The following is a 23,693-nucleotide window of genomic DNA, read 5'->3' on the forward strand; positions in this document are numbered from 1 at the left end:
CCAGCAAACGCTTCCCATTCCCATTAGCTTCCATATCTTCCCCACATTTACCAATCACCCTTTCGTATCCTTCAGTTCTATTCCCAACTCTCGCATTGAAATCGCCCATTAGCACTATTCTATCCTTGCTGTTTACCCTGACTACGATGTCACTCAATGCTTCATAAAACTTGTCAACTTCATCCTCCTCTGCACCCTCACATGGTGAATACACGGACACAATTCTAGTCCTAATTCCTCCAACAGACAAATCTACCCACATCATTCGCTCATTTACGTGCCTAACAGAAACTATGTTCCGTGCAATGGTATTCCTGATAAAGAGCCCTACCCCAGACTCTGCCCTTCCCTTTCTAACACCCGTCAAGTACACTTTATAATCTCCTATCTCTTCCTCGTTATCTCCCCTTACCCGAATATCACTTACTCCTAGCACATCCAGATGCATCCTCTTTGCTGACTCAGCCAGTTCTACTTTCTTTCTTCCATAAGCCCCATTAATATTGATAGCTCCCGACTGAAATACCCCTACTCTATCCGAGGTAGTCAGTCTCCCAGGCTACAGCGTATTTTTTGAGAGTTCTTATCGGCAACAAAGATTGCGACATCGAAAACCATTTTATAGTAATTAACCATACTATTGGAATTATTTTTCTTTTGCACTCAACCTCCACCAACATAAAAACATACGATCCGAAGCCTTCTTATATGCTTCTAAAAGACTTACTTGCATATCTACCAGATGGTACAATGCGTCATCTATCAACTGATTCATGGATAACACCAATTCTTTCATAATAATAATAATAATAATGGCGTATGGCCTCCGAAGAGGCCTGGTGCAGGTCTTTTCTCTAGTAGACGGCCTATTAGGCGACCTGCATGTCTGTGAAGAGGAGGGCCCTACCTACAATGATTTCTAACGTTGAATACGCCACACACACCCAGCCCCCGAGCCATTGGAATTAACCAATTAAGATTAAAATCCCCGACCCGGCCGGGAATCGAACCCGGGACCCTCTGAACCGAAGGCCAGTACGCTAGCCATTCAGCCAACGAGTCGGAAAATGTTTTCATGAAAGGCGTCGATTATTTTGAATGGTAAGTCCTAAACTGAGTATAATGTGTTAATTATTATTATTTAAATAAAAATAAGTAGTTCAACATGGCATTACGACACATTTCACGACCGAATGTATTTAAAGGAATATTTTAGAATACATATTCACCTCTCCTTCTGCCTTTGTACATACATTAAAACAATAAGAAATTGTATTGTTTTGATACTATGCCATATTATGCTACTAAATCGGCAATTGCCGTTATAATGAATCTTAGTCGTTCTTATGTATATTAACACAAGGTTCATCATCATCATCATCATCTGTTTACCCTCCAGGTTCGGTTTTTCCCTCGGACTTAGCGAGGGATCCCACCTCTACCGCCTAAAGGGCAGTGTCCTGGAGCTTCAGACTCTTGGTCGGGGATACAACTGGGGAGTATGACCAGAACCTCGCCCAGGCGGCCTCACCTGCTATGCGGAACAGGGGTCTTGTGGAGGGATGGGAAGATTGGAAGGGATAGGCAAGGAAGAGGGAAGGAAGCGGCCGTGGACTTAAGTTAGGTACCATCCCGGCATTCGCCTGGAGGAGAAGTGGGAAACCACGGAAAACCACTTCCAGGATGGCTGAGGTGGGAATCGAACCCACCTCTACTCAGTTGACCTCCCGAGGCTGAGTGGACCCCGTTCCAGCCCTCGTACCACTTTTCAAATTTCGTGGCAGAGCCGGGAATCGAACCCGGGCCTCCAGGGGTGGCAGCTAATCACGCTAACCACTACACCACAGAGGCGGACTTAACACAAGGTTACGACGAAAAATTCTGAACACTCTAATTAATACCTAATATGAAACAAGCAATACGAAAACCAAGGTATAGCAGAAAAGACTATTTATCAACGAACTAGCAATATCTTCTTAAAAATTTCACTGGTTAAATTTCTGCTGTATTAGATGATTCAGTCAAGTGATAGGAATTGGACCTATAATTCAGTATAGATCAGTAGAGGATGGTTTTAGCATTCCGCGCATGTAGAGAGTTGTGTAGGCTGTCCTGCTCGACAGCAGGCACAACGTTTGCACAACAGGCGCCTGATATGGGGTTTACACTGAATACTGATGACGAATTTTACATCGATTGAAACAAAACCTACTTAATATCGTGTTTTCGGTTACGTTTGTTACATGGCCTGCATTCAAAATAGAACAAAACCAACAAGAAATTGCGTCGTATCCCAGATAATTCTTACCATTTTCTGCTGATATGTGCATGTACGGGATTTTAAGGAAATCATTTAATAAGTGTTGCTATTAGTGGCTTAGGGACCCGTGGACGCAGGAATTTGAGTGTTTGTACTCTGCCTGATATTAACTGTCGGCAGCCCTGAAGACGGTTTTCCGTGTTTTCCACATTTTCACACCTTAATTAAGGCCACGGACGCTTCCTTCAAACTCCTATCCCTTTCCTATCCCATCGTCGCCAAATGACGTACCTGTATCGGTGCGACGTAAAGCAAATTCGATATGTATATACCGTATAATGGTCAAAAGTTGGAATGTCTATTAGCTGAAACTATTACTTCTTTGGAATTTAAATGTTGCTAAATCTGAAAATGACCTTCTTTTTGCATTATTGGTCAATATTTCATCATCATCATCATCATCATCTGTTTACCCTCCAGGTTCGGTTTTTCCCTCGGACTTAGCGTGGGATCCCACCTCTACCGCCTCAAGGGCAGTGTCCTGGAGCTTCAGACTCTTGGTCGGGGGATACAACTGGGGAGTATGACCAGTTCCTCGCCCAGGCGGCCTCACCTGCTATGCTGAACAGGGGCCTTGTGGAGGGATGGGAAGATTGGAAGGGATAGGTAAGGAAGAGGGAAGGAAGCGGCCGTGGCCTTAAGTTAGGTACCATCCCGGCATTCGCCTGGAGGAGAAGTGGGAAACCACGGAAAACCACTTCTAGGATGGCTGAGGTGGGAATCGAACCCACCTCTACTCAGTTGACCTCCCGAGGCTGAGTGGACCCCGTTCCAGCCCTCGTACCACTAAACCACATTTATAATTTGATTTTAATTAATCCAGTTTTAAAACTAAAAATATTACGCAATTTTCTCTAATCATACCATAAGATACTCGTATGATTTTTCTTAGATTTTGGTTTAATGGATATTTGTAATTGTTTTCGTAAATTGATGAGAGTTTGAATTTTAAACGTTTAGTCATTTGTCAGATAGACTTAGGCCTGCATGTTTTACAGAATATACCGGGTGAATTGGCCGTGCGGTTAGAGGTGCGCAGCTGTGAGCTTGTATCCGGGAGATAGTGGGTTCGAGCCCCACTTTCGGCAGCCCTGAAGATGGTTTTTACACGGTTTCCCATTTTGAAACCAGGCAAATGCCGGGTTTGTACCTTAATTAAGGCCACAACCTCCTCCTTCCCACTCCTAAGCCTTTACTATACCATCTTCGCCATAAGACCTATCTGTGTCGGTGCGACGTCAAACAAATTGTAAAAAAAAAGAAACCTGAAAATGTGGATGAAAATGGATATGATCAATGTAATTATTTGTGGGTAATCAAACAATGAAGCACTCCATTGCTAACCAAGTACTGAACTCTAGGCAGTCATACTTGTTATGGAAATATTATCTGGAGTAACACAACGAGAGCTCCAGAATTTATCTAGAGGGAATTTTGAGTTCATGTCGTATTTATTTTGAATATTTAACGAATAACTGTCCGCCTCTGTGGTGTAGTGGTTAGCGTGATTAGCTGCCACCCTCGGAGGTCCGGGTTCGATTCCCGGCTCTGCCACGAAAATTTGAAAAGTGGTACGAGGGCTGGAACGGGGTCTACTCAGCCTCGGGAGGTCAACTGAGTAGAGGTGGGTTCGATTCCAACCTCAGCCATCCTCGAAGTGGTTTTCCGTGGTTTCCCACTTCTCCTCCAGGCGAATGCCGGGATGGTACCTAACTTAAGGCCACGGCCGCTTCCTTCCCTCATCCTTGTCTATCCCTTCCAATCTTCCCATCCCTCCACAAGGCCCCTGTTCAGCATAGCATGTGAGGCCGCCTGGGCGAGGTACTGGTCATTCTCCCCAGTTGTATCTCCCGACCAAGAGTCTGAAGCTCCAGGACACTGCCCTTGAGGCGGTAGAGGTGGGATCCCTCGCTGAGTCCGAGGGAAAAGCCGAACCTGGAGGGTAAACAGATGATGATGATGATGATGATGAACGAATAACTACAAATTAAATATTGATAATAAAAGAGCATAAAGGTATTCATAATCCGCAAAGTGAACAAAACTTTCAGAACGGAATATACTTCTCTATTGTCACAATCATCGGAATAACAGAGTTACGACCAGCTGATTGTGTGGCTTACGGTCATGTGTATTACTGACGAGGTCCGGCTCCTTGGCTGAATGGTCAGCGTAATCATCTTCGGTTCAGAGGGCTCCGAGTTCGATTCCCGGTCAGGTCGGATATTTTAACCTTAAATTGTTATATCCCCTAGCTCGGGGACTGAATACTTGTTCTGATCCCAACATCCCTGCAACTCGCACAGCACTATCCTTTACTTCGAAAACACGCAGTTCCCATACACCTAAACCACTGGAGCGATTTCAATCTAACTTGGTACACTAATGACTTAATATCAGAAGACTAACCGCGTGGGGGCAAGACACTCCTAGCAACCAAGCACCCTAAGGGTGGGGGTGAGTGGGGTGGAATATAAAAATAATCGAAAAAAGTGTCGAATCCATAGTTTTCAGGGTAGCTGAGCCGAATAGTGACACTCCGCACGTTTTAAAGTCCAACTTCAGCCTCCTTTGGTTGAGAAAGGGTAAAAAAGAAATTGTCCAAAATGACCGAGATAATGGACGTATGTATGTTCCAGCGTAGCTATCAACCAAACTCGATACAAGTATGACACTATCTGGGGTAAGACACCCCTAGAACCACTACGGAAGGGGTTGAAATATACATATAACTAAAAACGACCAATAATGGTTTCGAATAAGTAGTTTACTCGACTACTATCGTCGCCAAAGACCTCTCTGTGTCGGTGCGACGTAAAACAAATTGTAAAAAATTACTCGACTACTGGAGCAATTCCAAATTGGTACACTTACTATCAGGAGATAATCCGCGTGGGGTTATGACAATCTTAGCGCACCTACGGGTAGGGGCTGGAAGGGGTGAGGTATAATAATAATCAAAAATATTGTCGAATCCATAGTTTTCTTGGTCACTGAAATGAATAGTGGCACTCCGGATGGCATTTAAGTCCAAGATGAGCCCCAATTTTTAGGGGGTAGTGAGAAGGGGTGAAGAAAAGAAAATGTCCAAATGACCGAGATTATGGCTTTGTATGCCATCATAGATGTCATCTAAACTTGGTACAAATATTACCTACTATCTGGAAAAAATATTGTGGGGACAGGACACCTCTAAAAGGGAGCGAAATATTATAACTAAAAACGTCCGATATTCATGTTGAATTCATACATTTCTGTACTACGGATTCGAACCCACTATCTCCCAAATGCAAGCTCACAGCTGTGCGCCCCTAACCGCACGAGACTGCGGGAGTGATTTCAACCAAACTTGCTACACGTATGACTTAATATCATGGAGGGATGACAACCGTAGCACCCCGACGGGGTTGGGACAGGGTGAGATGTAAAGATAATTGAAAATAGTGTCGAATCCATTCTTTTCGGGGTCGCTGAGACGAATAGTGACACTTCGGATTTTTTAAGTCCAAGTTCAGCCTCCTTTCGCATACCGGATGAGAAAAGGTGAAAAACAAAATGTCCAAAATGACCTAAATAATGAACGTATGTGTGTATATACCAGCATAGCTCTCAATCAGAATTGATAAAATTACTACTTACTATATGGAAAGAAAACGTTTGGGGTAAGACACACCTAGCGCCCTAGAGTACGGGTGAAATCTAAAAATAACCGAAACTATCGATATTTGTGTTGAATCCACGGTTTTCGGGGTCGCTGAGATGAACTGTGACATTCTGAATGCCGTTTAAGTTCAGTTCCAATCGGCAGGGGTGGGAATGGATTAAGAAAAGAAAATGTCCGAAGTGACCGAGTTTAAGGACGTATGTGTGTATGTTCTAGTCTTGTAAAAATCAGCACGTAGTTGGCTGTGTGGTCATCAGGGCTTAAAGCCACTGAATAAATGAAAAACGAACATGCTATAGGCTCCTTGGTCGCCAACCCACGTTAACAAGTTCAAATCCCCTGAGGCCCCATTTAGTCACCTGTTACGACAGGCAGGGGATGCCGTGGACGTAATTCTACCACCCCCACTCCCACTAACTACTTTTTTTGCGGTTTTCGGAGACGCCAGAGTGCCGGAATTCTGTCCCGCAGGAGTTATTTTACGTGCCAGTAAATCTACCGACAAGAGGCTGACGTATATGAGCACCTTCAAATACCACCGGACTGAGCCGGGATCGAAACTGTCGAGTTGGGGTTAGAAGGCCAGCACCTCAACCGTCTGAGCCACTCAGTCCAGCTTAGTCCATATCAACGTCGAGCATTGCTGACGTGAAAATATTATTCACTCGTGTTAACTGTCGATGGGTATTGTTGTGATTGTCTTAAGGTATGAAGACGCGTGGTCATCGGTCCATATCCACAAGGAAAATTTGAAAGATGATCATAAAAATGAGAAAATATCATAAAGGAACGATTGCCTGAAGAATAAGACAAGAGGGAGTCCTGAAAGAAAGGAGGACTCTAATGTATAAATTGTATCGTGGGAGATCCATGTGTTGAGGTAGGTTGTAGAATGGGACAGTTCAGTTGAATTGATCCTACTATTCTACAATGGTTTACATTATTTTACAGCTTGAACATTTAGCTATTTTTCTACGTAATCACCATTTCCGTCGCTGCACTTTTGTAGACGCTGTGACAGTTTTTGTATGCCCATGTCATACCAGCTCGGCGCCATGCTGTTCAGGAAGTTGTGAACCTCATCTTTCACCTCGTCGTCGGCGCTGAGTCGCTTTCCAGCGGGCATAAAGTCGACCAACAATACCCCTTTTCGATCCCAAAACACAGTTGTCATGGCTTTACCGGCAGACTGTGTTTGCATGAATTTCCGTGGCTTTGGCGAAGAGGGATGCTTGGGATGATTGTTGCTTGGTCTCCGGTGTAAAGTGGAACGCCCAGGTTTCGTCATCCATGCACTACTCACCATACACTTACGTCAATTGGCGATGGATTTCAATCGGTTCAGTACCTTTTGCGTTCAAAAACCGAATATACGGAGCTCGATAGCTGCAGTTGCTTAAGTGGGGCCAGTATCCATTATTCGGGTTTGAATCCCACTATCGGCAGCCCTGAAGATGGTTTTCCGTGGTTTCCTCATTTTTACACCAGCTTAATTAAGGCCACACCCGCTACCTTGCCATTCCTAGGCCTTTCCTATCCCTTCGCCGTCATAAGACGTATCTGTGTCGGTGCGACGCAAAAAAAAAAAAAAAAAAAAAAAACGAATAAATGCGCGCATTTCGCACTTGGCGGTAACATACAACGGGAGCTCATTCTCAACGGCTGCCAAGCCAAGACTTAGTGCCACAGCGCGGCGTGCGCAAGTTTATATGCGAGCGCGGGAAACACTCTTCCCAATATTATGACCAACAGCCACACGAACAGAGTTCTGTATTTATAAAAAGTAGGAGACCTTATTTTTGGGATTACCCTCGTAGTAGGCTGAGAGTATACTTGTAGAAGGAGCGCGTTATTTTTCGTGTGCTTGAAATTTTACCATAGGAAGACACAATTTTCTGCAACAATATGACAATTTCTCTGATGCTTTTAGTTAATAAGTAAATATGTCCTCAAATAGCCAGTATGACGAACTTCATGAATCTCATTCGATAAATGATATAACATCATGAAGATACAAAGTATGTGCCCCAGGCTATCACGAAATTGGATGTAACTTTCCAATGAGGTACTTGGGATGTTTCAATGCTCCAGACTATTTTTGGAACTTGAAACAAATCGCGTCGCAGGACACACACACATACAATATGGAACGTTGATATATGACATTCTTGTGTGTCGTATATTTACACGATTGTTTTCAGTTACGCTCTCTTGTGTTTTGTAAAACATATTCCCATTTTCTACGCATATTTATTATCCAATACATCAGATGTATGGTAGTAGGCTTCTCGGGATCATTCAGTAATTCTTTTTTCAATTGCATTAAAATTGTAACACCCCAAAACTATTTAAAAATTACATATTTTATGTACGAAATTAGTATTAAAATGTCAAAATGTCAATTTTTAATTTGCAGATTTCTCACACGTTCTGGCACAAGCAAATGGATTTAACCACAGTGATATTTTGATATTCAAACAAAGTTTCCCAAGGAAGAGGAAAAGCTTAATATTTGTGACGTTCTGAAATCAATGGTTACTAATTGAAATTATCTTTTCATTATTTTATATAAATGGAGTTAAGAAAATAATTTTTTCGACGTTTACGGTCATCAGAGACCACAATAAGTAGCATGTATACATTTTTAGAAGCTTTCTTTGCAGCACAGTATCGTTGCATTCTCTCTCTGGCAGTCTGTCTCCTTTTTGCTGTCCACCCGCTGTTCTGCTGTTCTTCTTCCCTTGAAGATATTGATCTGGTGTCGGTACTTGGTTCTGTTAGCAATGTCTTCACCATTTAGTCCAATTTTTTTCAGATCCTTCCTGACCTCCCTGAACCACTTATCACATGTGTTAGGTCTACTGTCGAGTATGGTAAAACATTTTCTAAGTCTTCCATTCTAAATAGGTGGCTATAGAACTTGAGTCGTCACATCTGGATGGATTCCATCAGTCATTCGTTTTTCTGATGAAGTTCCTCTCTTCCTCTCAACCTGTATTGTCCAGCCACGATCTTTGGGTCCATTATCTTGCGAAGGATCCTCCTCTCAAACTTCTCAGCATATCTCAGACCAGCCTTTCCAGTAACCCGGAGGCATTCACTTCCATAGAGGTATTCGGGTTTAACCACCGTGTTGTGATGTCTGAGTTTAGCTTGTATTGAAATTGCCTTTTTCTTGTACAGGCTGTGTGTTCTGCGAAACGTTGCGGCCATCCTATCTCGCCTACTGTTAGCTTCTCTCTCATTAGATCCCATCTGCACAATCTCACCGAAAAATTTGAAGCTGTTAGCTCTTTGATGATGATGATGCTGTTGTTTAAAGGAGCCTAACATCAAGGTAATCGGCTCCTAATGGTACGAAATGAGACGAAATATAATGACAATTTAAAAGTCCAATATCCTCCACTGACCAGAATTTAAAACATGAGGACGAAGCATGAATGGATGGATATGAATTTGAAACAATCCGTGGATCCGACCCGCAATGCCCCACATTCCCAGAATCTAGAGTTAACTATTAGTATTACTGACCAAGGGACTGCTTCTAAAGCACAATACTGAATCGATGATGCTTGCAGTCTAAAGGGGTCCAAAATCCAAGTCATCGGTCTCTCATAATGGTACTTATCGCTAGGAAAGTAGAACCATGGTATTTGTCATGTTGCGGTACTAATGAAAAGTAGCGTAGACTTGCGGTATTCCACACATTATGGTGCTACTCACAGGTAATGTAATGCGCATATGTAATACAGACCTATGGTGTTTCTTACATTGCGGCGCCATTTACAGGCAACGCAAACCTATGATGTTCTTCACATACAAATGTACTAACCACAGGGACTCGTACTATGCCGTGGTGTTCCTCACATAGTGGGTACTGGTCATAGGCAAGGCAGAACTATGGTGTCGCCCATATAGTGGTACTAATCACAGGTACTGTAAAATCCAACCGGCAGCACACACTGTCGCATTTAATCACAAACCTATTGTGTACCTAACATAATGGTACTATGCGCAAGTAAAAGCGACTCATGGTGTTCTCTGCGTGATGGTACTAATTACAAGTAGTCTCATGGTTCTAATTGGATCATCCCTTGGTCGCCACTTTTAGTCGCCTCTTACGACAGGCAGGGGATACCGTGGATGAATTCTTCGTGTGCGTCTCCCACCCACAGGGGCTTATGTGTTAGGTCCGCGAGAGCTATTTTATTTCGCTCAAGTCTGCCGGCAAGCCGGTTACGATCGCCCCTCCCTATCCGCCACCTGGGACGCGCCACGTGGGATTATCACCTCTTCCCCTGCTACGCCAGCGAAGTAGGTTCGTAATTAGCTCTTTCAATCTTACCATACCTTGTCTTTATTTGTTTGGGAGCTTTGAGGATATTAGCCAAGTATTTTGCTTTGTTAAAGGAGATCCGAAGTCCAGCCTTTTCAGCTTGTTGTTTCAAAAGATTTATCTGTTCTACAGCTGTTTGTGTGTTCCTAGAAAGGATCGCTGAATCATCAGCAAAAGCTAGACACAGTTGAACTTAATTAATAATTAACAGGAGAAATAAAACAAAGAGAACAAGATGAGCATGGTAACTTCATCAGTGGAACCATCAATTAAATTCAGTGTCGAAATCCTTTTAAACTGTTGTTAACCTCTTCGAATGTTAGGAGTTATGAATTGTTTACATTATTTTTATGCCCACCACATGTATATAAACGCCGATGAACAATATCAGAACCAGCAACCAGGCGGAATTTTGGTGGTTGTGAAACCATTTCACCTTTGAAATGTATTTATAACATTCCGAGATCGATATTACTTCATCGTCCATTTATCCTTTTCCCTGTACACGTGGCGTCCTATTTCCCTCCAATGGAGCATTTTATCACTTGCAACTAATGGTGGCAGGCTTGTGCTTATCGCTACGTCACTCAACACCCCGCTGACGTCCCTTCCCAATAAAGCAGTTCCATTTCTCTTCGCACACACACATTGCATGGGTCACCTCTCGGTTAGAGCCCGAAATACAGTAGTACGAAGAAATGAAGTGTTTCTAACACAGAAAGCGAATTTGTTATGGTCGGAAACTAGATTTCCATTTATAGTATCATATCCCCTCCTGGCGAGATCGTTGATCTCATAATCAGAATGTGTGGTGCTCAGTGATGCGAATTAAGAAAGGATTTCCACTTTGTAAGGTACGCTGTACTCCTGTCATTATCGACCTATTCAACGTGGGAAAGAATATTGTCGGGGCTTAAGTTATGAAGGATGTCAGGTTTTCATTATCTTGGTCATTTCAGCTGATCATTAGCGATTTTGCTAAAAATAACCATTAATGTCGGTCGTTGTTTAATACCGGTAATATTTCTTTTTCCTAGTGGTTTGGGAAAGGTTTAGAATTGGATAGATAGCGGCCGTGGGCTTAATTAAGAAACAGTCCGAGCACATGCCTGGTGCGAAAATGGGAAATCACGAATAATAATAATAATAATAATAATAATAATAATAATAATAATAATAATAATAATAATAATAGGGGTAGGACTATCTCCTCGTTAATAACCTGGGTCCATCCGGCTCCGGATGGTAGCACCCAGTAAGCGTCCCTGCCTGGAGTTACAGGTGAAACCCGGTTAACGGTTTCAAAGGCGGAAGAGGAATCTGTGATTCCCAATGGTGGAGAGAGCGGAAGAACATAGTAGAGTAAACTAGAGAGAAAAAAATAAAAATTTAGGACTAACAGTCCGATCTTATCTTGGAATTTATTTCCTTCCTGTACTATGTACAACTTAAATTGCAGAAGGTGGTAGCTCGGAAGAGGAATCCACCGTTGCGTTATGCAATGCATTTGAACCTTGATTTCTGTGGAGTCCCAACATCTATGATACGGATGAATCGGAGCATCCTTGGTATTCTTCCAGACTCAAGTTTAAGAAGAAATTATTTGCAGGTACTTTGAATATAAATTGCCTATTCAAAACTCGCAAACTGAAAGAACTGAAAATTCTTTTAGATAAACAGAAATAAAAATCGTAGTAGTAAAAGAAACACGATTTTTGGATGAATATGTAAGAGAAACCAAGAACCATAGAATTTTTAGGTGTAAACCAGCAATCATAATTATGAAAGGAAAGCCACTACTAGGTACGGATTTTTATGTTTCTAAAAGTATAATAGATAATGTAACAGAATTCAAATTTAGTTCTCACAAATAAATGCAAAATTAAACAGTATACCTTTGTTAAACAAATGAAGATAACAAAAAGAAAAGAGTAAAGCAAAATGATTCTGGGAACTCCTGGAAGAGAAAATATCCAAAATCACAAAATTAAGTGTTGTGACACTGCTGGAGGATTTGAATGCACAAATAGGGAGAGAAAAACTTTTTGAAAAGCAGTAAGGGGATATCCAGCCCGTACAAGAACGAACAAAAACGGCACGAGACTAATTAATATCCGTAAAACCTTTCAGTTGAAATTAATGTCGACTTCCGTCAGGAAACTACCAAGAAATGATAAAATATGGCTATCATCAAATTCAATGTTAGGGGAATTCCAGTTGGATCATGTGGCTATTTATCAAAGGAATATTTAAGAAACCATGCATGTAAAAGTAATAAGAAATGGCGAATTTGACTCTGATAACTATCTATCTAAAGTTAAACTCAAACTTCTCCCTCATAAAAATCAAAGAAGAAACAATAATTAATGAAATATAACAGACAGACTCATTATCACACCGGAAACAATGACACATTTTCAAGAAGAAACTCAAGTAAATCAACATGGTAACTGGCAGGAATTATGCAAAAAAGAAAAATAGCAATGCAGCAAAGAATGTATCTGCGTCAGAAAAAATTAAAATAGAAAGATTGGTGGAATGAAACTTGTGAAGAAGCGCTGAGAGAAAGAGAAAAAATATGGAAAAAGTGGAAATTCTCTGGAAAGAAAGAACACTTGGAGCAATTTAAGTAGCAAAGAAAAGAAACAGCAAGAATAATTAGTACTAAGCGATCTTTTGAAAAATCAAAACTTATTGACTTTGCAAAGAATAATTCACGGAATGTATATCAAACGCTTAAAAATAACCTGATCGGCTATCAAGCTCCAAGTATTTGCTTCGGAGATGAAAATGTCAGAATGGGCTAAACAAATACTTAGAAATGTGAAATAACTTCGATCAAATTCTGAACTGCGAAGACCCGAACCACAAGTTAGAATTTCGACAGATTCATGAAAACCTAGAAGCTAATCCACCAACTACTGTTGAATAAATTGAAAAAAGCAATTTAAACATAAGAAACAACAAAGGTAGTGGAGAAGACTCCATTACAGATGAACTTATAACATGGTCTCAACCAAAAATCGTAGATGATCTTCAAATCATATTTGAAGAAATATCGAAAACGGATAATATCCCAGGACAATGGAAAGTGGCTCTTACACACCGTTTGCAAAATGAACCTCATAGTAGTATCAAAACCCAAAAGGTACATTTTTAAAAAATGTGACCTTTTTATTTTATATCATTACCAGCGATTACAGTGCAGTTCTAATTTGCAAATATATATTCACGCATTGCAAATAATACATTTCAGTGACTACACGAGATTTAAAAATGAATCGTAAGTCTAAATATCTAAAATACGTGGGGTACTCAGTGCTCCTGTGTACGGTTGGTGTCCCTGAAACACAGGTGTACGGTACCAGGGTTAACTAGCTTGTAAGGAACAACTGTGCTAAATTCTAGCCCTCCAGCTTCGCGGGAAATGTGAGAAATTATATTTTAATTAGGGTTGATACCTTATATTCACCCCTTTTATCATGAAATATCGGTATAAAAACTCTTTACTTTTCGTAATCACCTTACAAGGAAAATCTTTGCCAAAATTTAAGCCGTCTAGTTTTCTTGGAAGTGTGAGATTTAGTGATGAGTGGGTGGGTCACTTTTGTGTAAGAGGTGACTCTTGTTTCAGATACCTAACATGAAGGAAATGTCTACACAATGCAGAGTTGGCTTGAAAATACTCAGAGAATTATATATATTTCTTTTTTCTCCTTTGCTAGTGGTTTACGTCACACTACCACACTGAAGGTTTTCGGCATCGTACGTATGGGAAGGAATCGGCCAAATCGCTCGGTATTAGTTTAGTTTTAGTTTGTCTTAGAAAGCTAGAGATGAACTTTAGCTGGCAACGTTTGTGCTGACACTTCGAGATGAATAAATAAATGTGATGGCCGGGAATTGTATTAATTACAAGAAAATGCACAATGTGATTTGGCCATCCAGTCGTCTCTGAACTGCACAGCGTTATACTTTGTATGGTAGAGATGTGGCGAATTATGTTAAGGCAATATGTGCGAAGAAATTATTATTGATGACGTTGTTGAGGCTTCATATTAAGAATTGGCGATGTTTACGTCATTGTTCCTCTGAATCCAAGGAAACAGTAAGCAAGCTTGTGGTAGTGCGTGACTGTCGATCAGTGGTGGCCGGTGTTCTCGCAGGTGGGAGGGGGGGGGAGGCGGCCAAAACTCTTTCTTTCTTTCTTTCTTTGCTACTGACCAGTACCACCGTACTAAGTCGTCTTCTGCACGAAAACAAACTGCCAACCCTCACAAAATGCGGGATGCAAGCAGAGGCCCAATTTGAATCGAAATTACCGGTGTCAAATATTACATATCAACATAATTATTTATCATTTTTCTTCTTAAAATATAAATAATAGGGCAAACAATGTCATATATTATTATTATTATTATTATTATTATTATTATTTAATTTTATTGTATGCGACCATGGAGATTTGGCTGGCGCATGCTCGCGTAGGGGGTTGTGAGGACATCGTTATTGTTACACTGCTACGGACTCTGCCCAAGTGAAAGTTTCTTCCCGCACCTTTCCTTCTCCCAAAACCGTCCTTCAACTCCCTCACCCGCACCATATCTTCGGACGGAAGCTCAAGAGTCCGTGCCTGATCTTCAACCTGAAAACATGTACCAGTGAACTTCGCGCTGAAAGTCAGTCACCTAAGTTTGATATTGCCGAAGAGTCTTCCTTATTGATGAGAAATTACAGTTTTACAATGAAATGTAGTTTTTTAAATATCATTATTCGAGTCCAATATTTGACTTGAAATGTCGAGAGAAAATAAAAGAACTACTTTCGTTCTCTAGGGAGGACATCGTCCGGGCCGGCCACTACTGCTGTCGATATGATGTGCTTTCTTTCCATTCCACGACAACTCCAGGCAAGTGACTGGACGGCACCTAACATGTGCAATAGACATTTATTTCCTAAACCAAACCCTAATTAATTAAAAAATACATACGTTAGTAGATACAACACATCGACTCAGCCAATCACAACGTGTCACAAGCGAGTGGCCACGCAGTACGGGCCATGTAGCTGTAAACTTATATTCAGAACTTAGTGGGTCATAATCCGACCGTCGACAGTTTTCAGGAGAGCTTTTCGTGGATTCCCGTTTACGCACGAGACAAATGATGGAGCTGTACCTTCATTATGGCCAAGTAGTACTAACCCTTTCATCAAAACTTGCTCCCTCGAGACAAGACTTTCACAACGCCAACGTACGCGCGGAGCGACTGTCATTTGTTTCCTTCTCGCGGGCTTCTCGGGGAGGACGTTGTCAGGCGGCACACAGTGCTGACAACCCCTCTAGTTAGGAACTCACGGGTGGTACTTGAGGAACTAATGCGTGGTGGTGCTGATTATTGCTTTCAGGGACTCTTTTTGTCCTTGCCGTGAGGACGGTTAGGGCAGGGCCTGGACAAGATCAGTGATTTAGGGACAAGCAAAGGGGGTCTTGGGGCGTAAGCCCCAGGTTTACTTGTGCTTTTATTGTGCCGGGTTTGGTAACGGAATCTCATTTTAATGATTGACGGGAATGACGTCACGTTCCACTTTACGTTGGCAAATAGGAATGCAATTAGCTACTTCAGCAATGAAAATGATTTATAATTTTCTTCATTAGGTTATAAAAGTAAATTTACTTCTGGGAGTGGGACGGTGGGTTCATAGACATCGCAATGAACGCACCTCTCCTCTGAGACCCATTCTAAGTAAGATTTCATTAATTTACACTTACTTATAATGTTATAGGCCTAATGTTGTGACTGGGCGTTATATGTTTACCACCCTTTCTTTAGTCGACGAAATCTTGCTTGAGTTAGTGCAACATTAAACATCGTCTCATTCCTTCAAAGAAAATGACACGTAACATTTTCCTGAAGTGAGACGTTTAACTGCATTAACTGCTTCATTGTGATGCTGTCACTACAGATCAAAACAACGAACTGTGGGATCTCAATACCTTCATCTACCACATTCCTGAGGGGAAGGATACATCTTTATGACTTACGACATTGCAATTTGCCATTTGTTTTTCTCTTTGTAAAAATATGTTTTCATCTTTAGCCTGATATTTAAAGAACTCTTTTCCCTACTTCAAAATATTTGCAATTTTCCATGTACCTCACTTGTTACGTCTCATTTTTTCATCCGATTATTACTCATTTTCCATAACTTTAAGTTTTACACCTAATTTTGAAGAACTGTTCAATATATTTCCCCGAAATATAGTATGGTAGTGTGTAATATTTATACAAATAAGACGTTCTAGACGTTCTACATCGTCAGAATTATTTGAAAATTTAAACATATCACAAAAATTGATATGAAAAGTAATGATGTTCATAAAAAACAAAACACCTTGAAAGACTAGAGATAGGAAGTTGATATTCACAGGACCTGTTCATTAGTATGTTCTGCAGAAGTAATTAACATTTCAGTCACCTAGGTTCAGCAGTGTCCTGTTGCCTAGTAGGCACTGGTTCCTCCATGGGCACTGATAACTTGTTCCATGCGTGATGGCATCGACGCGTATAAAGGCGCGAATGGCGTCCTGGGGTATAGCCATCCATGCTGCATTCACCTGGTTGCACAGTTCATCTTTGGTGGGTGGCATTGGGTCACAGCGCCGCACCCGTCGTTTCACCATATCCCACACATTTTCGATTGGGGACAAGTCTGGTGATCGGGCGGGCCATTCTGACACTCTGTGAAAATAGGAAGGCATAACCGTGCAGCAACATATGGTTACGCATTGTCCTGCTGAAATTTGGCGTCTGGGGTGTCCTGCATAAAGGGTATGGTTACAGGTCGCAGGTTGTCATTCACGTAGATCAAACTGGTCATAATGCCCTGGACATGCACCAAGTGAGATTTGTGGTTGTACCCAATGGCACCCCACACCATAAGGCCTTGAGTTGGCGCTGTATGTCTTGTGTGAATGCAGTCAATGCAATGACTCTCCCCCTGTCGGCGGCGAACCAATATGCGGGCATTATTTTCAAACAAACATAACCTGGATTCGTTCAGAAACACTGTCTGCTGCCATTCCTGACCCCACTGACATCCTTCCGAACACCATTGCAGTGTGGCATGTTTATACACATTAGTCAAAGGTAGGCGGAGAAGTGGACGACGTGCTGGTAACCCAGACCTTAATAAACGGCGACGAACTGTCACTCCTGATAATGTACGATGTGATACATTGTTCTACTGTTGACCAGGGCCGAGGAGGGCGTAGATATCTCCTGCAATACCACTCGAATGAGGTATCGATCTTCTCGGAGGGTGGTCTGGGTGATGCGATCAGACCCATCTCGTCATGTTCTACGGCTTGCGGCCTACGGCCTATGGCCTTCTGTGAACCATTCTGTACACACCCGTTGCACTGCCGACACACTTCGTCTCACACGATCAGCTATTTCCCGGATGTATGCATCACGTGCTCTCTTGCCAATAATTCGCCCTCTTTCAAAGTCACTCATTTGACGGTACGGTTCTCGCATACGTCTGCGTCTGATCAAGTCACATTGATCCATTACCTTCGGTTTATAGCATCAACAAGAGCCGCAGGCGCATTTTACCAGTCGGTGGTGAGGCACCGAAATATCGGTGGATCTTGAACGTGAGAGCCAACATGGTTCAAATATTAATCATTTCTTCAGAACATACTAATATACATGTCCTGTGAATATGAACTTCGTATCTCTAGTCTTTCAAGGCGTTCTGGTTTTTATGAACATGAGTGTATTTTCCGAAGGAACGTTTTTTTGTTGAAGGGTTTGTTTTCTGTGTAAGACTTTAAATCATTTCATCAAGGAAAATATATTAACACTCAATGAATTGTAGTATTTATTCCACAGACATAATTTATTAGCACATAAGCATATGAGAATTTGATACATTATAGCATATAAACACTGGTTTTCGGTTTTTACAAAATCTGAACATAATTTTATAAAGATTAATCAAAGCATGTGAAGTTCGGCTCCATGGTTAAATGGTTAGAGTGCTGGCCTTTGGTCACAGGACTCCCGCGTTTGATTCCCGGCAGTCTCCGGAATTTTAACCTCATTGGTTAATTTCGCTGGCACGGGGGCTGGGTGTATGTGTCGCCCTTCATCATCATCATTTCAGCCTCATCATGATGCGCAGGTCACCTACGGGAGTTAAATAAAAAGACCTGCACCTGGCGACCCGAACATGTACTCGGACCCTCCAGGCGCTAAAAGCCATACGCCATTTCATTTCATTTCATTTCATTTTATTTCATTTCATTTCAAGGCAAGTACCGGGCGCGCAGCTGTGAACTTGCATCCGGGAGATAGTGGGTTCGAACCTCAATGTCGGCAGCCCTGAAGATGGTTTTCCGTGGTTTTCCATTTTCACACCAGGGGCTGTTCCTTTATTAAGGCCACGGCCGCTTTCTTCCCATTCCTAGACCTTTCCTATCCCATCGTTGCCATAAGTCCTACCTGTGTCGATGCGCGCAAAGCAAGTAGAAAAAAATCTAGGCATGTGACGCAATATTTCGCTTCAGTAATATTTGTACATGATAAGCTATACACATTTCAGTCTTGGTACATAATCTTTTTATTATTATTTAACCTGTTTACCGTCCAGGGTTAATTTTCCTTCGTACTTAGTGAGGGATCCCATCTCTACCACCTCAAAGGTAGTGTCCTGGAGCGTGAGACATTTGTTCGGGGATAAAACTGTAGAGGAGGACCGGTACCTCGCCCAGGCGGCATCACATGTCTTATTGAAGAGGGCCCTTATGAGGGATGGGAAGATTGGAAATAAGATGTTTTGGACGTTTTAGTAAAGGAAATGAGAAGGAAGCGGCCGTGGCCTTAAGTAAGCCACCATCCCGGCATTTGCCTGGAGAAGAAGAGGGAAACCACGGAAATTCACTTCGAGGATGGTGGCTGCGGTGAGAATCGAACTCCCCCCCCCCTACTCGGCTGATCTTGCGAGGCTGAGTGGACTTGGTTCCAGTCCTCGTACCACTTTTCAAATTTCGTGGCAGAGCCGGGAATCGAACCCTGGTCTCCGTGGGTTGGCAGCTAATCACACTAACCACTGTAACACAGAGGCGATCGATTTTCATGTTGGATATCAGTTTCTCCAGTACTAGTCTATGTACATGCATGCAACATGCGTGAAGTACTAAGTATTGCACCCCATCTCCAGACCGCTGCAATCGGTCAATGGATGTGAGATTGTTGAAATGAAATGTAATATCTCTGTGGCTTGCATTTCACATAAACCCGGAGATCTCATGGACATATAACAGTTACGTAGATATGCAAACTCTATTACTTGCTTGCTTGCTTGCTTCAGATCGCTGCGTCAGGGGCTACTCACATTTGTAAATGAGTACTTTACACAAGTTGTCATGGACTCTTCATTCTATGATGAAAGTATTGTAATTAACGCTGATAACTACTACTACTACTTCTTCTATTGAACAACTTAACAGCTGATTGCACATTCTAAAATATTCTACTTAAAGGAATATTGTTTCTCTTTATAATTTTTGTTAAACTAAATCAAGTCCATTTTATGAGGAGTCTGATAAAACATTGGTTTACCTTCTAAGTTTCCACTCTTATGATTGAGGTTCGATTCTCAGTATTTGTGGGATAAAATATTCTGTGAAAATCACACTATGTAAAGAAGAGTAGATGGGCTTACACCTTGGGTTAAAACTCAAAATGAGAGCCAGTTTAGCTTCAGTGACTTCAGAAGTAACTGAGGAAAACTGTGTAAGGAAAAGTCTTTCGGAACACAATTCCGGCACCCGTGAAGTTGATATGGGGACGAAAATTATTATTATTATTATTATTATTATTATTATTATTATTATTATTATTATTATTATTATTATTACGTTACCTGAGGCTAAGAGAATGTTACTCATGCCGTACCATCAAGTTTTAAATTTGTGAGATTGTCGAGAAACGAACCTAACCCTTTATTCATTAGCGATGAACTACAATAGAGTATAGATTATATTCCAATGTTTGGAATGAATGGAGTTTCCAATCCTAAAGAATACTACAGTCTTCTATAGACTGGGACCATGCGGGTGGGGTGTTAGAATACATCCATGGCATCGCCTGCTTGTCGTAAGGGGCAACTGAAAGGGATCCCAGCATTTCTCAACTTGAGTGTGGGTCGGCGACCACAGAGCTTTCAGCTGAGTTTTTCATTGTTTCCAGTTGTCAATCTTGTCAATATCGCCTTTCTTGTGTGACCTCCAGCAATCGACTATTCTTCTTTCCTGACCCCGACGGTATTAGGTTTGCGAAGCCTAAGGATTCTTTTCTCACGCCCTTCACTCTCGTCTCTTCTTTCTTCTTATTCTTAATTCTTCGAAGTTGTCTGAGCTCTACAATTTTCCTTCTGATTAATGTATGGAAAGGAGGTTACCCAATTGTACTTCCTCTTAACACAATAATCACCACCATCAGTCGATATTAGGGACTTGTTTGACACACGCATTCTACAGTTGCACGTTTTAACACATACTTATCTAAGAATGAATTACCAATTTGAATTAATGCATCATGTTACAGTTTTTGATGAAGTAGTGCTGTTGATTGAAAGGAAAATATATTTCCTAAGTAAGCCACCCTTCGCTTGTTATTTTCACCATTCGATTTTTGTTCTGCACGTTCAATTTAATTACGTTATGTAACATGAGTAAGCACGCTGCCTGTTGTTACAAGCTCTACGTTCACAAAGTTTAAATAGTCACACTCTAATCGTGTAAGAGATTTGTTTTAGTAAACTGCTGTAAAGCTTGGACGAGTTGAGAGATTATTTTAATCGTGAATATTCATGAGTGTACCAGCGAGGGAGAAGAGAATTTAAATAATTGCCATTAATCTTCATGTTAATACTTCTTAGCAATTGAAATGAAATAACGGAATTAAAATCGAACTATTACCCCTAGACTGCTTTGAATAAGCTAAAATTTATTAATTAAACATGAGAGGGAATCGTGAAGCTGTTGTACATTCAAGCGGTGGCAATATTCCTTGTTAAGACTCTTAATTAACACGTAGCCATTTAGCGTATGACCAGAGATTACTGACGTCGTGTTTGACAATATTGTGATAAAAAGGTGTGTCTTAAGAATGCTTATCATTTCTACTAATTGTTACAAAGCATAACGTTCGTTTCCATTGCGTGTTGTTTTCATTTCAATATATATTCGTATCGTAGAGGTAGTAATATACAAGGTGTTAGGGGTATGCGTGCAGATATTTCTTGTAGCAATCGAGAATGATGTGTCGAACCACTATGTATCAAATTTTATTAATCGTCCGAAGTTACTTTCGTGAGTATAGGGATATGCTTTTTTTTAGAGTAGTTAATATACCTCTTTGATGTGAATGGATAGTTTTGCTTTGTTTATGTATATGTAGCCTGTCCACGGTAACAGCTGAAGGCTGGTGCTACTGGGTCATGACAAGTTACACTCAATCCTTGCCAAACTGGTCTTGTTCATGTGTTTGGGCAGCCTGTCCAAGATAACAGCTGAAGGCTGGTGCTACTGGTTCATGACAAGTTACGCACCATTTTTGCTAAACCGGTTTTGTTTAGTGGTATACGCATCCTGTCCAAGATAACAGCTGAAGGCTGGTGCAACTCGTTCATGATATGTTATATAACAATCTTCCCATACCATCCTGTCCACGACAAATTGTTAGCATTTTCTTTCCGTTTCAAGATCTTCAGACGCTCTTGGTCATCGATCTCCGTTAATGGGGATGTATCGAATATCCGATGTTAATGAGAATTCTGTTACTGTTAGATCTTTTATGGGATTAGGATATCTGTGGCCATCAGCCCCATGCACTAGTGAGTGTGGAAATGGCCTGAACACCTGTGTTGGTGCGTGGTCTGTAAAATTGTGTGGTATTATAATTATTTGAGTGTACGGTTAGGATAGGCACTCCAGGACATGAAATATGCTACTGTCCCCGTTTTGCATTGTATAAAGGGAGAGGAAATAATGCAAATATCCAAATGAATAATATTGAATTAGAATTATTGCTCATATAACGTCTGGTTTCAAACGTATAATGTACATATTACTAAACTACATAAATTAAACGTACCTACAGCTCGTCCCTCCAAACGAAAAGAATATGTCTGTCTGTTAGGTCATCAGCCCAGAGGCTGGTTGGATCCTCAAATAGCACCACCAAAGGTTATGCGGTTATAAGGAAACCGCAAAAACCAATGGCAGCACCAAAATGAGGCGTACTAGGCAAGACGAGGAGCGAGGTAGTTTGCCATTGCTTTCCTCACTGGGTCAGAAAGTGCTATTGCAGCACGACTGACCCTATGAGCAACACCTTTCATAACACGCAGATGCACTAGTCGTGCTCTGAATGCCATTACTCAGCACCACCCATACCCCAGCAGCTTCCATATTGTCACAGCCATGGATTAGACTGGGACTTCAGTGAAAGCTACACTTTACTCTGGCCTGTGCCAAGAGATGGATACAAAAGTACTGTATCCATCAAGAAATGGCAGCAGGCAAGAAAGAATATGTATAATGCTGAAATAAAGCATAACTTATCGCTGCGTTTGCAACCACGGAAAACGATCTTCAAGGCTGCTGGTAGTGCAGTTCGAATCCACTATCTCCCGAATGAAAGCTGATACCTACGTGACCCATATCATGCAGCTACCTACTCGGTGAGATGCTCAAATCTGTGGTAGTGCTGTGCTAACAATAGCTGGTCACGCAATGTACGATGAGCAGTTTAGTTAGACGTACCTACTTGTCTTGCCAAACACGCTGTCCTTACAGCCGATCTATTTTCGACAAGTTAGAAAAAGTCCTTCTTCACGCCGAAGCTCCGAGGGATCGCGATGCGTTCCATGATACTCGATTTGAGGATGTAGCGACACTGAGTCCCGAGGCCTTCGGCACACAGTGATGAACGTTCGGCTATTGGAAATTCGGTGGTTTAAAAATCGTTGTCTATACAGCTTCCTCGCCGCATGCGTAGTTTCTCCAGCTGCTCCGTATACGAAGTGAATATCAGCTAATTTGGCACATGTAAATGTTTCCATTATGTAATCAATTGGCTACAGTGCGGTTCAGGCAGTAACAACTTGCCAACAATGGCAGTCGGGCAGGCAGCGTGGAGCCTACATCCAGTGCCGTATTCACTTGTTCACGCACCATCACTGACGTTAACGACCGACTCGTTGGCTGAACTGTCAGCGTACTGGCCTTCGGTTCAGAGGGTCCCTGGTTCGATTCCCGTCCGGGTCGGGGATTTTAACCTTAATTGGTTAATTCCAATGGC

The sequence above is a fragment of the Anabrus simplex genome, chromosome 1, assembly GCF_040414725.1.
Source record: "Anabrus simplex isolate iqAnaSimp1 chromosome 1, ASM4041472v1, whole genome shotgun sequence".
Classification (NCBI taxonomy): Eukaryota; Metazoa; Arthropoda; class Insecta; order Orthoptera; family Tettigoniidae; genus Anabrus; species Anabrus simplex.